This window comes from Electrona antarctica (genome assembly GCF_951216825.1).
Source record: "Electrona antarctica genome assembly, chromosome: 24".
In the NCBI taxonomy this organism is placed as follows: Eukaryota; Metazoa; Chordata; class Actinopteri; order Myctophiformes; family Myctophidae; genus Electrona; species Electrona antarctica.
Window position 1 is genome coordinate 30176955 of NC_136803.1, and position 15517 is coordinate 30192471.

Here is a 15517-nt window from a genome sequence, read left to right on the forward strand (position 1 = left end):
GTTGGGCAAATTCAGGGGACACGTACAGGCTTTGTTCTACCGAGGGCCGCACATTTACTTTGTTCCACTGAGGACACACACTTGCTTCTTATCAACAGGCTCGGGGAGTGTGTACAAGTGGTTACAAGGGAGGGAGTCGTAGCTCTGAGCAGCTCCACTGGAGCAGGTAGGGCGGCTGAACTTGACAGCAAGTTGTTGAGGGAGGTGAGATTGCATCTCCACTTTTTTTCCACTGATGCACTTCCCTCCCGAATAAATTGGAGCTGGCCAACTGTGGCTCACAAGGTCGTCACAAGGTCATTTTTCTATCTGCTGTTGGGGCTCCACGATGCATTGCTGTGCAAACGGCAAGGGCAGAGTGGAACAATTTACAATTTAGGCATTTAGCAGACGCTCTTCATCCAGAGCGACTTACTGTACAATAAGCAAGAACAAAAAGCATGGCAATACATCACATACATAAAAGTAGTTATCATGAAACATTCGTAAGCTAAGAACGTAACGGTGCGTAAGCTAAGAACGTAACAGTGGAATATCTATATAATGAAACTATAAACTATACATACTATACTATAACGTGATCAAGAGCTTTCAGCCGCTCTGCCCCTCACCTCTGGAACTCCCTCCCCCCTGATATAAGAAACATGGACTCAATCACCTCATTTCAAACCCACCTGATCTGTGTTTTCTGCTGCAGTGCAAGCTATACTTTATTGTCTGCTTTTGCTTTTAACTGTGTTTTGTGTCAACTGTTTTTAACTTGTTGTACGGCGACCTTGAGTGCCCTGAAAGGCGCCTTATAAATAAAATGTATTATTATTATTATGACTTACATAAAATGCAATTCTAGTGCTGTCTACGTAACATGCTATAAGTCTGTATTGTATAAAATGCTGTCTAAGTCTACATAAGTGCTACGGGCCAGCCAGCCAGATGCAGGTTTTGGGCAGGCAAGGTCAAACGTGGTTATGATCCATTGAGACTGTCTGTATGACGTCAAACAATGGTCTGAGCTTCAAAATTGGGTAGCGGTTCAAGAGCCGCAGCCCCTTTCTCTTTTCTTCTTTGTTCTTTTTTTAAAATGGACAATTAGCCGGTAGGAATCTGAGGCAATCTTTGACCGAGGTCGAGTGGTTCATCTTTATATCTGTGCTGCCGTTTGTGAAAGACATTATGGTCTCGTCTCTGTCTTCACTGGCAGGGATGATTTTTTAACCCCTTTAGGCCTGACGTCGAAATTTAAAAAAAATGTCTTCAAAATCCCGACAGTTTTCTGAAAAACCTTATGTTTCTGTATCAGCAGTGCTCAATATTTCATGTCAAGGACCCCCAAAAATGAAAAGGAACAAACACCCGCACACTGTCTTCAAATGCAGTGACCAACTTTTTTTTAGGGAAACTGCAACGTTTCGGCCTATGCGGCCTTCATCAGGCTATCTTTATGAACACAAATGGGAAAGCATCCTTTTTGTAGGCTGTCTGGCCTAAAGGTAAGCCTATCGGGGCAAACCAAGAAATGACATCACTCACTTAAGGTGACAGGTACGCTCATGTGGTTAAATGAGAACAAACAGTCATATAAAAGCTCAATAAACACCAGTGCAAAGCCAAAAGAAAAAACATAATAATCCATATTAATAATTAATGTCAAGGACCCCAAAAATGATATGTAATACCATCTGAAAATATGTTGTTCCAGGGACCTCCCCAGAAGCAAAGATTTGAGTTAAATATATTCAAAGATCTGAGGCACATTTTCACGATTTTTCCGCGCCATGAGCTTGTAGATCTGCTATTTTTCAATAGCTAAAGTATAAAATAATGCATAGTTAAAACACAAGGGTGTTCCCGCTCAAAATGGGTTAATTTCCAGCTGTCTTGTAGTTTCCATGGTGAGATATACAGCCTGTCCTTGGTCATGAATAATTTTCACTGAACCGAGCCTGAAATAACTCGACAGAGAGAAGAGAAAATAAGGGGCAGAAAAAAAAGAAAAAACATAATTATGACGTGGGTGCGTTTATTCACACTCCTGTATAACACAAACATCACAGTATTAATGTTCCCTCTGTGATTTCAACAGCTGATCTACTGTTAGTACACTGATAACTAATGAGGATATTGATTAATAAAAACGTAAAACAGCTTAGTATAGGCTACTTCAAATGACTGCAAATTACATGTGTTTCCCACGTAGCACTTTTTAGCCACACTTTTAGTGGTCCGATTGCCCTGACATAGAATAAAATAGAATAGACATTTATTTATCTCACAGGGGGGTCCCGGAAATGCAGGCACCAGAGGCAGCACAGCAGTTAAATTACAGATACAGGTCATAGACAATCATAAGTCCCAGAAAAAGACGCGCTGTGGTTGGCCAGTATAGTCACTTTGAGTGCACTTCGGCTTGACTTCTGCCTTCCCTGCGATACAGGTCGCTCCAATGAACTGCAGCAGGTATCTAGGTTTTCTATGGTTGAAATGTCCTCAAATTTGTTTTCAATTTGACACAGCTGCTCCACTGAGTAGCACCTATCGAATGCTATACTTTTACATTACATTTTAATCAGCCCGAACCACTTCAACCCTAGTACATTGGTTATTTTAGCTTATTATTTGTTTAATCTAGAAAATCTTTGAAAACAATTGAATAATTTAGAAACATTTTTCCATGACCTAATAGAGGGTAGGCACTATGCGCGTGACATCATCATCATACGCGGAAGTTATGCGGAAATAACTACTTTCTGGCCTTGACAGCCCATACATCCAAACAGAAAAGTCCTATTTGATTGCATTAAATGACTTTAAACAACATTAAATTCACTTTGTCACTCACTTTGCCACTCTATCTGCCATTCACTTCATGCATGCGCATACCCTCTATACATATTAATGTTGGTTGGGGTCCTTGACATGAAAATGTTTGAGGACCACTGCCATATAGAGCTGGGTATATACTGACTGGCTGTATATCACTGTTTGGTATATATAGTAGGGCAATAAAGGCTCAAAACACCACCGCAAGGCTCTACAGAGGGTGGTTAAAATAGCAGGACAACATGATGCACCTGAACTGAACTCTACACACCCCAAGGACTGTGGCATGCGAAACCCAGAGGACCAGGAGACATCCTAGTCACCCCAGTTAATGGACTCACACTCTGCTATACCGTCTGGAATTTGCTCCTAAAACTTTTAGAATTGTCTGTCTGTCTGTCTGTCTGTCTGTCTGTCTGTCTGTCTGTCTGTCTGTCTGTCTGTCTGTCTGTCTGTCTGTCTGTCTGTCTGTCTGTCTGTCTGTCTGTCTGTCTGTCTGTCTGTCTGTCTGTCTGTCTGTCGAGATATTCTCTCCTAAATGAAGTGCATACATATCTTAGCCTGGTCCTCTACTAAACCCCAACCCATATACATTCAAACTCACAAATGTATCTTGTGAGGACCAGCTAGGAAAATGGTCCTTACAATGTGCATTTCTCAAATCCTATACTTTACTTGTGGGGACATTATAGGTCTTCACAAGCATAGTAATACAAGTACACCCACACACGGATGCAGGCAGGCAGGCACGCACGTATACTTGCTTATCACTCTTTGGGGGTCAATTGCATTGGCTTACATTGATTCCATTTTCGCTTGACCTATAGCCAGTCCAGCCAGGTCCTTCCTACAGGCCGATGAAGCAGCCGCTGTCCCAACTCTGTCTGCCCAGTGTCCCCCCAGTGAGTGCCTCCCCAGTACCTCCCCAGTGTCTGCCCAGGGCCTCCCTAGTGACTCCCCAGTGACGCCACAGTGCCTCCCCAGTGCCCCCCCCCCCCAGTGCCTCCCCAGTACCTCCCTAGTGTCTAACCCTAACCTAGTGCCACTGCAATCACCTGGTTTGTGCAAGACTTAATTTGTCCCAAATGTAACCTATGTAAGGAACACGCTCGCGCACACGCAGGCATGCATGTGCATGCAAAGACTGTCTCCTGCTCTCCCATACACAGACAGTGACAGTAATTAGTTAAAACAGCATTGTTCTCTTTGTTGCCTTAACTGGCAACTGAACTAATAATAATAGTCACATATTTATCACATATATAGCTTTTATTTGCCCTGGGTGAGGGGAATGGTAAAAGGACAGCATTAGCCAATCTGGCTGCATTAGCCAATATCGTGTACGTCATATGACTGGCACAGTTAAAGTTCCACCGCCAGCGACCTCACTACATATGGAATTCACTATGCCAAACATGGATGACACTTGGCCAGCAAACACGGTCACTTCACATAGAACTCTCGGCTTATTAGAGACACTGGAGTATAACCATTTAAACCCTTTACATTGTTGACCCCCCCTGGGGTAAAAAAATTACTGCCTCCCTTTCCCCCCCTCATTAAGAGAATTAAAGCCTATCTAGCTCACAACATTGTGATGTGTTGTGAGCAAGAATAGATCAGCTATTTATGCGGAGTGTTCGCCTATACTATGACATCCCCAGAGTAGGGGCGGCTTCAGGCGGGTAAGCAGGAGATTGAAGAGAGTTTATTTGTCACTCGCTCATACAAGCACAAGCAGTGATCATAATAATATTGGATGTAAACACACTTCACACTCCCGTGTGAAGTGAGGGGCGCTAGTATATTAAAGTCTAACTCATGTTGATTAGGTGATTTGACGTAAAACAAACGGTGCCAACATAAACATTAAACGCCATTAACAATAAAGAGACAATATGACAAGTAAGACGCGCGAACGCGGGAAGCGAACGCAGCTCATAAATTGCAATAACAACAATTAGAATAAATTACATACTTTAAGGTTTTTTTTTTGTTCTTTTATTTATTTATTTTTAAGATTTTTTTTTAAAGTTTTTTCTTCAAGTTTTCTTTTTAAGGTTTTTTTTAAGTTTTTTTTTAAGTTAAGTTTTTTTTTAATAAGTTAAGGTGTGTGTGTGTGTGTGTGTGTGTGTGTGTGTGTGTGTGTGTGCATGTGTGTGATACAGCTGCACCCTCTGGTGGCGGGCGGGTGGTGTTACAGCGTGACAGACACAGACAGACAGACAGACAGGATCTGCTGGGTCTCATAGTAAATGCTCACTGCGTTCGCAATCACTGCGTTCGCAACAATGAGTTACATTATGACGTACATTTTCCCTTCATTGTCAATGGCGTTTACGAAACAAACATGGAACTAAAAGACAAACATTAAACCTGTGTATAGGAGGGGCTAGCGCCGCCCCTCAAAAACAAATCACACGTGTGAAGTAAGGGGCGCGCTTATCATCATACGTCATCATACATCATCTCATTCCGGCCAATCACAATTTGCATCCTCACCCTTTGTCTTCAATGTTTGTGTTTACACACTTTTGACTTCAATGTTTGTGTTTAGGCCTACACAAACCCTCAAAGCTGGACATATGAGGGGCAAAAAAAAGACAATAGCACATGTTTAAGACAAGGCAAGTATGGGTAAAACCATTTAGCAGCAGTGCGGTTTACTGTACTTAAACCCTTTATACTTCGTACTACAAATACCTTCACTGAAAGCGGACGCTCGTTCATGTTGTTAACACAAGTAAAAATATATTTTATCAGAAATGGGGTGTGTATAGAACATGAAAGGGGGATAATTAGCAACCGGATATAGAATAGGACCAGCTCAGTTAGCCTGGAAACCCAACGAATCTGCCACAGGACAAAATAAATAAAAAATCCCCGGGGATATCATCAGTTTGAATTACATTTCGCTCACCCCATTGTAGTGGGTGACCAATCAGAGCCCACTACATTCAAAGTGAGACTTTTTTTTTTGCTGTGACATAGTCTGCGCCATGCCAGGCTATTACAGTTCAGTGGGCTTGGTCAGACTGTCTGCCCTGGCCTGAGACTGGGAGCTTTGGGGTTTAATCCAGCTGCCCCTGACCTATGGGGTCATGTGGTTCAGGAACCCCTGACCTATGGGGTCATATGTGGTTCAGGAACCATTGATTCCCAAGGCCACTCACATAGACTATGCGGTAAAAGAAACAATATACATTGTGCAAGTTCTATATGTGCCTTGAACAGTGTTGTTTTTGGCAGCTGTTTAGTTTTAGTCATAGTCTCCTGAATAGCTTTCATTTAATTTGTCACCTGGAATGTTTTAGTGTTTAGTCTAGTTTTAGTCGACTAAATGTCATAAGATTTTAGTCGACTAAATCTACAGTTGATGTAGTCGACTAAATCTACAGTTGATGTAGTCGACTAAAATGTATTTTGGCGGGCCTTGATGCCGTCATAATGACTGATTTTACACTTGCTGAAAATAGCCGATCTACAAGCTCACAACACGCCGCAGCGCGACGCGTTGTGAGCTTGTAGATCGGCTATTTTCAGCATGCAACCAAGTGTAAAATGACTTATACTGGATCTCTTGTCCACTATAGTCCCCTCCTAACATTTTAGTCTAGTTTGTATTTGTTGACAAAATTGTCAGTATATTTAGTCCTATAGTTTTAGTCATCATAGCTTAGTTTTCAGTGGAAAAGGGTAGTCGATAAACTTTTTTTTTTCATAGTTTTAGTCGACGAAAACAACACTGGCCTTGAATAATAATATATCTGGAACCAAAACACACTGGGAAAACAACCATGGTGACCTTCGACTGTTTCAGGAAGGAATGCATGACGAGGCAGGACGAGGCAGCTGCCTCGGGAGGTCCCAGCGGGACCGATCAAACGCCATTATCTGCCTGTCTTTGTGAACAAATAAGGCTGTGTTAGAAACAAATCTTCACCTCTGCATCTACCGAGGGCAGGCTTTATCGCGCAGCGCTACGCCCGAGGTTGGATAAGGACGAGTTACGTCGTCGGTTGCAAAGTAAACCTGGCGTCGCACAGAGTTTGCCCGAGGCGATATATATCAGCATAATAATAATAATGGGTGTTGTGAAAATATGAACTGTTGCAGAAGCATATTATCATATCGTGTAGTGTGTACTTTGGATATTACCATTTTCCCCCGAGATAATTATCAGGATGTGTTAAACACCGGCTTTTATCAATGTTTGTCCGTTTGTTTTTTTGGGGTTATTTTTTTGTCCTCCTAGAAGTCGAGTTGGGTGGTTAACTTTTGTCACCTTCAGAGCTTGAAATAGACTAATGCGCGTATGTTTCCACAGCGGCGGTACTGTACGGTGCGGGTGATTCATTGTAAACACAGTCACGTTAAAGTGGCTGCTACTTGGAATAGAGAAGAAAGTGCCTCCTGTGGCACACGAGGAAATAAGTGAAGACGGGGATTACTAGTAGTTAGTGCAGCTTTTGTCTGAGTCAAATTGCCTGGATGAGAGTGGCTGTGTGAATGCTCCGGTCTGTGCGCCTCTGCATTTGTAAGAGGATAGGATTGTGTATGTGTGTGCGTGCGTGCGTGTGTGCGTGCGTGCGCGCGCGTGTGTGTGTGTTTACACATTACTATGCTTGTGAGGGCCAAACGTCCCCATACGGTAAGTATACCGCTATAGTAGAATTAGAGAAATTAATATTGTTAGGAGCATTTTCCTGATCCTCACAAGATTAATGGTTGTTTTATGCTTAAATAAAGATTAGGGCAGTCGGGTTTACAATTAGGAAATGTTTCAGGTTGGGGTTAGAGTTAGGATTAGACATTTAAACGTTTGGTTCAGGGGTTAGGTTAATGTTATGCCTGATTTGTTAGTTATTATTATGCTTAGCGGTGTCACACACACACACACACACATGCATTTCAAGCTTGCATGTAGATCTGCTATTTCGGCTATTTTCAATGCCGCGCGGCGTCCTCACAGGTACAGTATTGTAATACAAACGTCACGTGCGTGCGTGCGTGCGAATGTATGCGTGACTGTCTGTGCCTGTGTGCGAGCAGGCAGAATAATTATTACCATTCAACAAACTGTTACTCAACTGAAGTTGTTTGAGGCAAAGCCTAGCTGGCTTAAGAATACCGATATGTTAATTTTTCACGCTATTCAATGCTTCTCCCTTGGATGGAGAGGAAGGGGGCAGTAAATGGAAAGTGAAGTCACTCATACTAATGAACGTCTTCCTGGATGCTTTTATACATTATTTCTATCACAACATGGGAGGGAGACGGAGAGATTATTACAATATTAAGTAGTTTACTGCCACTGCTTTCTCAATGCTTTTAGAGCTTGGGTCCTAAGAACACAATATTTGTCCCCTGAATCCTGTACTAAAGGACTATCTTTTGAATGCTGGCGAGTCAAATAAAAGATTATTATGTGCCAGAAAAGGATTTGAAGACCGCAAAGAAAAGGGTAATTTATAAATATAGTACAGTGGTGAGCACTCCAAAGTGTCACTGGTGGTGCCTCCCTGGCACCGCGTGGCACCACGTCTTTGGTGGTACCACTTTATTCCACGCTGTCACCAGGAGATGGCAGCAGAGAGCAACTAATGGTCAGACACAGGCATTTTGTGTCAGTATGAGGCAGGAATGCTTTAAATCAAGACATTTTGAGGCAGGGACAATCTATGAAATATAACACCCAGGAATTGCACATAATACAAAATAATGCATGGCTTTTATTAGCTCTTTAAAGTTATTTACATTGGTATATTGAATGGGCTATAATCTTTAAATATATTAAAATATAAACAAAGGCTGGAATCTAATAATGTAAAATCCTTGAGGGGCTCCAGGTGGTCCCCAGTTAAATGGATAGTTGTTATCCAAATGGACCCTTATAGATATTTAATTAAATTTACTCTATTTAACAAATAGTGACACAGATAGTCAGGGCAGCCAGCCTGCCTGCCTGCCTGCCTGCCGGCCGGCCTGCCTGCCTGCCTGCCTGCCTTTCTTTCAATTCATCTTTTGATGAATTGAACATGGTGGACCCTCTTTTAAACAAGTGTAATGCTTAATTGGGTCGTCCACTCACAGTTAACAGTCTTTGTATTGAGTTTGTGCTTGAAATGTACTGTAATTCTGCAAACTGTTAATACATATTTCAATCAATCAATCAATGCCTGCCTGCTTGCCTGTAAAATTACAATATTTGCGGTATCGGTAATACTTTAGGTATACTTTGGATGCAAGAGAATATAGAGTATTTTAATTCATATTTAATGATGTTCAGGAGTTTAATACAGATGCGAGCTGAAATGCTTCACAGTTTCCTGGCAAGACATTTCATATTACCCCACCCCCCACGGTGCATCCAACACCTTTAGCTGTGTCCCAAACAATGGAGCCAGGGTGAATTTTATTCACTTCAAACTGTGCTCTCCTGTGTTTTTTTTCCCCTGCACACTGTTCATAAAGGATTAAATCAATCAACTATGAACCCTAACACAATGTTTGTTTTGAATGTATCATTAGTTTTCATGTTCCATTTACTTTGAAAGAAGCAACCCAAATGCAAAAGGAAAGTAAACTGGCCCTAAACAGACCCAAAACAAAGACAAAACTTGACTGGATACAGACTCAGTGAGCACAGTCTTGCAATTGAGAGAGGCCGTCATATGCAGTCCTATCTCCCTAGAGAAGACTACACTACAGTATGCATCCACTGCACACAAAATGAAGTGGAAACTGAGTTACATTTCCTAACCGTACAGAACTCCTGGGCTGTATGTTTTGATTAATTGAATACACAGGACCTCAATGGAAACAGGCCATATTTTGGTAAATGGTAAATTGTGCTTTTATATAGCACTTTTATCCAAAGCACTTTATATCATACTGTACTTTATGTGCGTGTTTCTTGCAGACTGTTTCTTGCAAATAAAGTAGTCAATCCATCAATGAGTTACAGTTACACAATGGAATCCTCATTTATCTCAGAGTGTAGCCTACAGGAGTCTGGTTTCAACTTCCAGTCAAGAGTCCTAGCAGTAGCTATGAGACAAATGCAAGCACATGGGCAAGGTTAATTTGCATGTAGTGTTTGAAATGAAGGGGGATGGTCACACAGTATGCTGTTTTTTATGCCACTGTACTTACTTTATTATATGACACTTTTCATGCAATGCCTCTTATAGCAGGACAGTGTGGACATTTATTTATTATAACACATCTTTATGGGGTTAAGAAATCTCACTTCCATTTAATTAACTTAAATTAGTCCATGTTTTTTATCACTCTTAAGACTTCATAGAAAGTCAGCTTCCAGGTAAATATACTGAGATTATGATGTGGTTTCCATCTCATTATTTGTGTTTTCTATACATACTATAGTATACTATATCTTTCTACCATCTTTTTGTCTTTATTTTTTTTCTTATTTTTTAGCTTAGTTACAAAACACATTTACCACTTAAACACTAGGCAATTTGAATTTGATTATGCAGTTAGGATGAATACGAGACGGCTCGCCCCTTTTCCAACTCGCCCAAAGCGGCGAAGATCAGTCGGCTCAACGGGAAGAGCGGTCGCCCCAACGCGCGGAGAATTCGCCCCCAAAAGTCCGGAGAATTCGCCCAAAAGTCCGGAGAAGTCGCCCCAACAAAGAGAGAGAGAGATTTTTTACATGTAGCTTTTATGTCTCACTGACAGCTGTTTGATTGTGCTGCGCTTTTGCATATTCCTGTGTTGTTTGTGATGATTGGGGGCAGGGGCGGCAGGTTCTTATAACGGCAGTGGGTGCCCCCTGCCCCGCCCCCCAGCCACCCCCCCCGTCGCAGCGTACTTTATTTACAGTTTGCTAATAAATACAGTGGTGCGCGAGTTCACACCAATTAACGAACAAATTAAATTGTTTCAGCATCTTGTTTCAACATTTCAGCATGATCAACAGTAAATAATTAAATTGTTTCAGCCATAAGCGGCGGGTGGATTTTACCTTTAGCTAGGTGGGACGACGACGACGCAGATTTATTTATTTATTTCCCCCAGATGGTCAAACAATGTCATGATTTGACCAATGTATTACCAATCTCGTACAACAAGATCCTTGACCCAATTACAGCCACTGCATCTTACCTTTTAATTAAAGTAAAAGTAGTCTGAGGAAAAGGAACAGTTCTGTTCCCCGGACATTGTTTGGGGATATTTTGGCTGAGATGGCTCTGTTTGTCAAGTCTCAAGTCAGTGTGGAGATTGGCCGGCGGTGTTGCTGCCCTGCCCTCCCCTCCCCTCCCCTCCCCTCCTGTGTTAGTGTTGTTGCAGGAGACGAAGTGTGAATGAACCGTGCGGTCACTGGAACAAAGCCACCATATTAGCATTTGAATACCTGTTCTGTGAACACCGTAAAGGTGTGTGCCTACGTGACAAAATGACCAGGGGGAGGGGATCTTCAGCGGGTGCTATTTGGCTTATTCTTTTTTCAGTGGGTGCCCAAGCCCTCAGGCACTCCCAAAGTTGACGCCGTTGATTGGGGGGATTGTCTGGGATCGACTACTTCAGTCTTGACATACAACATGATGTGTGATGATGTTGCTTTGCCTTATTATTGACTCTGAGTTTTGAAAGTAAAGAAGAGTTGTGTTTAAGCTGTCATGGTCCACTGATTCACAATAGTAGCCTACTTTTAAACAGAGAGAGAGAGAGATTTTTACCTGTACTATATTTGTACATGTACTTTGAGATTTTTCCTGTACTTTTAAACAGAGAGAGAGGGGGGGGGGGGTATGTGTCTAGTTATAGTGAGAGTGGAGGGGGCCCAAGGAAAGAAAATCTAAGCTCCACCCTTTTTTACCTCAACGACTGTCGTTCAGGTGCAGGTGAGACATGATAACAGTAGGCCTATATGAGTCGGGCGTGCTAACGAGCCCCTCCACCCTCCACTCAAAACAAAGGCAGACACTAAGCTTTGAAATACATTTCAACTTGTAAACAACTTGTTGTTTCACCTTAATACTGTGAGTAGGCTATTACAAATACATTGAAATACATTGAAATACATTGAAATACATTGAAATACATTGAAATACATTGAAATACATTGAAATGTATTGAAATACATTGAAATGTATTGTAGGCTATTATCTGTACATTATGCTATAAGTCTAAAAGGGGCCAGCTATGGGATATAGTAAATCTAAATGGCCCATCATCAAAGGTGTCAGGCAGGCAATTTTATGTAAGTGGGAAGCAACAAGAACTTTAGTGCCACCTGCTGAAATAAATAATACAATTCTATGTAAGTGGGAAGCAACAATAACTTTAGTGCCACCTGCTGAAATAAATGCAAAATTGCAGGTAGGCCTATATTATTATGTTGTTGTTATTATTATTATGTATATTAGTACAACAACAAAATTGCAGGTAGGCCTACCATGACATGCAACATAAACATGAGTGCATATGGCTAGTAGTAGTAGACTAGTATGAAAGTCTGTGAAATATTCCACGTAAATTGCCTTCATGATTTGAGTCATTTTCAAAAATCCACCTGTTGGTGGCACTGTAAGTCTGTGAAAGATTTCACAGGCTCCAGGTCCCCAGCTAAACAATGAAATAAGCAACTCCATACCATGACATGCAAAAACGAATGTTACTGGATAACATTATGTAAACATGAGTGCATATAATTTCAAGTACTGTACTTATGTAAACATGAGTGCATATAATTTCAAGTACTGTACTTGGAATGGAATTTCCAGAACAATGGAGGGGAGTAAGCCATTCATTATCCATGCATAACTTTAAATGTTCTCCTTTAACAAACAATGTTCTAATATGATAAATAAGGTAAAATAAACATGAAATAAACACGGGCGAGATATCCGTGCGTTGGGGCGAGATATCCACGCTGTGGGGCGAGCTGTCCACACTATGGGCGAGCCGTCATCACTTTTCGAAATTCTGTGGCGAGCCATCTTCACTTTTTGAAATTCTGGTTTCGTTTTTTCTTTTACAAATCTTATGTTCTCTAGTGGTCTAAAGTTTATTATTACCTACCAAGTGTCAGTGTGGTCTAAAAATACAATTTGTGTGTGTGAACAAGTGTGAACCAACCTATGAAACAAAGTTAATCTAAATCTAATTTACAGAAGATCTGCAGGTCAAATGTAAAACAAAGAATAAGATTGAGAATGAAATTGAATATCGAGACTTTTATTTCTATCTACAGCATAATGTTGGTGTGACATGTTCAGTATACAGTATAACAGCAGTATCATAAAAATGAAATATGTAGCATCAGATGTAATGAAGCAGAAATAAATCATGACCGTCAGAAATAATGTAGATATATTGATGCAATGGGTGAAAAAAAGAGGCTCTAACAAAAAGTCGACTGCACCATACTTTTCGGTGTTAATAATTTCTCTAAAAAAATATCTGAAAGACCCAGTGAATAAGAAATATCACAAAAAAGAACAGGTCGTTTAAACAGTATACCAGCTTACTTGTAATTAAAAATGTAAAACAAAAAAATATCATCGTACAACACTACAACAGTGGATGCGCTAAGCTCTTGTCATAATATAAACACTAGGGTTTCTCTCCAGTGTGAATTTTCTGGTGTGTTTTAAGGCTGGACATTTGAGAGAAGTGTTGTCCACACTGATCACATCCATAGGGTTTCTCTCCAGTGTGGATTCTATGGTGTATTTTAAGGCTGGACATTAGAGAGAAGTGTTGTCCACACTGATCACATCCATAGGGTTTCTCTCCAGTGTGAATTTTCTGGTGTGTTTTAAGGTGGGCCAATTGGGAGAAGTGCTGTCCACACTGATCACATCCATAGGGTTTCTCTCCAGTGTGAATTCTCTGGTGTGTTTTAAGGCTGGACATTTGAGAGAAGTGTTGTCCACACTGATCACATCCATAGGGTTTCTCTCCAGTGTGAATTCTCTGGTGTGTTTTAAGGCTGGACATTTGAGAGAAGTGTTGTCCACACTGATCACATCCATAGGGTTTCTCTCCAGTGTGGATTCTATGGTGTCTTTTAAGACTGGACATTAGAGAGAAGTGTTGTCCACACTGATCACATCCATACGGTTTCTCTCCAGTGTGAATTATTTGGTGTCTTTTAAGGATGGACATTGTAGAGAAGTGTTGTCCACATTGATCACATCCATAGGGTTTTTCTCCAGTGTGAATTCTCTGGTGTTTTTTAAGGCTGGACATTTCAGAGAAGTGTTGTCCACACTGATCACATCCATAGGGTTTCTCTCCAGTGTGAATTCTCTGGTGGCTTTTAAGGCTGGACATTAGAGAGAAGTGTTGTCCACACTGATCACATCCATAGGGTTTCTCTCCAGTGTGAATTTTCTGGTGTGTTTTAAGGTTGGTCAAATGAGAGAAGTGTTGTCCACACTGATCACATCCATAGGGTTTCTCCCCAGTATGAATTCTCTGGTGTGCTTTAAGGCTGGACATTGTAGAGAAGTGTTGTCCACATTGATCACATCCATAGGGTTTTTCTCCAGTGTGAATTCTCTGGTGTTTTTTAAGGCTGGACATGTTAGGGAAGTGTTTTCCACACTGATCACAGCAATGGAGTTTTTTCTTTGTCAAGCGTCTTTGTTCATTCACCTCTGGGCAGTCAGAATGATAATGCAACACTGGATTGGAATAAATACAAAAGATTGTTGATAAGTAGACTAAAAGTAATTGTTGTGCGACAAATCCCTGCCAGGTAGCTAACTAACAATGGCCTTAACCTTAGCATGACTACAATATAGGAGTTAAGTGATTACTTAATCCTTAATCCTGCAAAACACAAATGATCTACAGCAAAGCTACTGATAATAGCTAATGGCTATTAATACAATTACTATTGAGAATATTGAGGGAATAAAAACAGAACAATGTGAGTGAAAAGGGAGGTTAAGTAACATACCAAGGTCTTTGGGTTCCTCCTGTTCAGCAGAAATGTCCCTGGTGGGTTCGAGAGAGTTCATCTTCACCTGAAGTCTGCAGTCCACAGTCAGATGTGATCAGAAATGATCCTGGAGGAGTTGTGGAGAAATGACACAGACCAAGTCTTCTTATACCAGAGAGCCACTAACTTCTTTGAATGATTGACTAAGAGAACAATAGAACCATCTCTCCACCAGTCACAGTTTAACATACTGTCCTCCACCCTCCCTCCTCCCCACAGATTTACTCACTCAATGGATCCAAAGTGGTCACAGGTGTTAATTAATTTACATGTCTTGCATGTTTGTGTGAAATCCAATGCGAATTGATCCTGGAGGAGTTGTGGATAAATGACACAGACCAAGTCTTCTTATACCAGAGAGCCACTAACTGCTTTGAATGATTGACTAAGAGAACAATAGAACCATCTCTCCACCAGTCACAGTTTAACATACTGTCCTCCACCATCCCTCCTCCCCACAGATTTACTCACTCAATGGATCCAAAGTGGTCACACAATACAAAGTATGGTAAGTGGTTAGTATGGAATTGAATTGAATTGAATATAAAAAATAAACATACAATAAAGCAGCAATAGTAACAATGCCTATACTGTACCTCTAACATTACAAGTGTTATTATGATCTACTAAATCGTATGTCATGTTACTGACTGGAATTGTCAAGAACAAACTGGACTCCTATAGCCTACACACCATCAATACATTGAATGTTTT